Consider the following 2,783-nt stretch of genomic DNA (forward strand, 5'->3'; position numbering starts at 1 on the left):
TAACACCAGTAGCACAGGCACTGAGAAAAACAATCAATCAATGGGACCTCTTGAAACTGAGAAGCTTTTGTAGAGCAAAGGATACGGTCAACAAGGCAAAGCGACAGCCTACAGAATGGGAAAAGTTCTTCACCAACCCCACATCTGACAGAGGACTGATATCCAGAATATATAAGGAACTCAAGAAATTAGACATCAAAACGACCAACAGTCCAATTGAGAAATGGGCTTTAGAACTAAACAGAGAATTCTCAACAGAGGAAACTCAAATGGCTGAAAGACATTTAAGGAATTGCTCAACAACCCTAATCATCAGGGAAATGCAAATCAAAACAACTCTGAGATACCACCTTAAACCAGTAAGAATGGATAAGATCAAAAACACTGAAGACACTTTATGCTGGAGAGGATGTGGAACTAGGGGAACTTTCCTCCACTGCTGGTGGGAATGCAAGCTTGTACAACCACTTTGGAAATCAATATGGTGCTTTCTTAGAAAACTGGGAATCAGCCGGGCGGTGGTGGCGCACGCCTTTAATCCCAGCACTCGGGAGGCAGAGCCAGGCGGATCTCTGTGAGTTCGAGGCCAACCTGGGCTACCAAGTGAGCTCCAGGAAAGGCGCAAAGCTACGCAGAGAAACCCTGTCTCGAAAATCCAAAAAAAAAAAAAAAAAAAAAAGAAAAAAAAAAGAAAACTGGGAATCAATCTCCCCCAAGATCCAGCTATACCACTCCTGGGCATAAACCCAAGAAATGCTCAATCATACCACAAGAGCACTTGCTCAGCTATGTTCATATCAGCATTGTTTGTAATAGCCAAAACCTGGAAACGACCTAGATACCCTTCAACTGAAGAATGGATAAATAAATTGTGGCACATATACACAATGGAATACTACTCAGCAGAGAAAAACAATGACATCATGAGGTTTGCAAGCAAATGGATGGATCTAGAAAAAATCATCCTGAGTGAGGTAACCCAGACTCAGAAAGACACATATGGTATGTACTCACTCATAGGAAGATGCTAGATGTAGAACAAGGATGACTGGACTGCTACTCACATCACCAGTGAGGCTACTTGGAAAACAGGACCCCAAGAAAGACATGGGGATCACCCAATGATGGAGAAATGGATGAGATCTACATGAACAGCCTGGACATGAGTGGGAGCAATGAACGGCGAGGGTCAAGGGAAAGAGAGCAGGAGATCCCAGCTGGATCAAGAACAGAGAGGGAGAACAAGGAATAGGAGACCATGGTAAATGAAGACCACATGAAAAAAGGAAGAAACAAAGTGCTAAAGAGGCCCACAGAAATCCACAAAGATACCCCCACAAAAGACTGCTGGCAATGGCCGAGAGACAGCCGGGACTGACCTACTCTGGTGATGGGATGGCCAAACACCCTAATAGTTGTGCCAGAAACCCCATCCAAGGACTGCAGAATCTGGATGCAGACATCCACAGCTAGGCCCCCGGGTGGAGCGCTGGGAGTCTAATTAGCAAGAACGAGGACGGTTTATATGAGCAAAAATTGATGAAACCAAGGTTGGATAAAGCACAGGGACAAATAGCCAAACAAATGGAAACACATGAACTATGAACCAAAGGCTGAGGGGCCCCCAACTGGATCAGGCCCTCTGAATAGGTGAGACAGTTGATTGATTGGCTTGATCTGTTTGGGAGGCATCTAGGGAGTGGTACCAGGTCCTGGGCTTGCTGCATGAGATAGCTGTTTGAAACCTGGGACTTATGCAGGGACGCTTGGCTCAATCTGGGAGGAGGGGACTGGACCTGCCTGGACTGAGTCTATCAGGTCGATCTCAGTCCTGGGGGTGGCCTTGATCTGGAGGTGGTGGGAATAGGGGGTGCACTGGGGGGAAGGGGAGGGGGCAGGAAGGGGGAGAACAAGAGAATCTGTGGTTGTTATGTAGAACTGAATAGTATTGTAAAATAAAAGAAAAAAATCATAGCATTAAGCTAGAAATATTCAGAATGTGTACCTGTGTTTCTCCTGTCACTCTGTAGTGAGGAGCACATTCTTTCCTGTAAATTCTTCAAGGTTCTTGAGTTCAATTAAGACAGTGGATTTGGAATTTCTCTTTTCCAGCCTGGGGTGGTGCCTGCTGGTTGGGCAGAGGTGCTGAGCACACTGCAATATTTGGCTACCTATTGGCATGGAGGCTGGAGAAGGAAGCCGACACCCATTTGGAGCCATGGAATTTGTGCAAACCCTATCTGCTGCTCAGATTAGAATTTGGTAGAATTATTAAACAGTCTAGTTCAGCAGACTCCTATAAGCAGTGCTACTAAGTTCTCAGTACACACAGAAGATATAGGACAATTTCTACAATTTTGCTCTCTCTCAGGCCTAGGTTACACCAAATCCATTCCAGCAAATCTGTTCCTGAAATAGTATGAAAACTTTCAAAGACAACTAGCACAGAACCTTCTTTTTTGCAAAAAATTATTTGAATAAAATAATTTGTCATGTCATTTAAAAGCATGAAGAAAAAGGGTAACTAATCCTACCTTTCAAAACTACTTAGTGACTATGAAACTTACTTAAAGTCCTTATAAAATTAGAAACATTGAATAATAGAAATGTTCAATATTAACAACCTTCCCCCTTATAAGTATGAAATACTTCTCAAAGGCATACTTGTTATATTGGCTGTAATTCATTTCTTAAAATAATTTTTACTCACAATAGTAGTAGTCATTTTTTAAAAACAGATAGAAATATTCAGGCAAAGTTTATTTTATTTTATTTGTTTTATT

At 42.7% G+C, this 2,783-nt stretch overlaps 1 pseudogene; it reads left to right on the forward strand.

Annotated features, from left to right (window-relative positions):
- The first annotated feature begins 2,218 nt into the window (after positions 1 to 2,218).
- Positions 2,219 to 2,481, forward strand: LOC114696790 (annotated as a pseudogene).
- The last annotated feature ends 302 nt before the right edge of the window (positions 2,482 to 2,783 follow it).

Source organism: Peromyscus leucopus, chromosome X, assembly GCF_004664715.2.
Source record: "Peromyscus leucopus breed LL Stock chromosome X, UCI_PerLeu_2.1, whole genome shotgun sequence".
NCBI lineage: Eukaryota > Metazoa > Chordata > Mammalia > Rodentia > Cricetidae > Peromyscus > Peromyscus leucopus.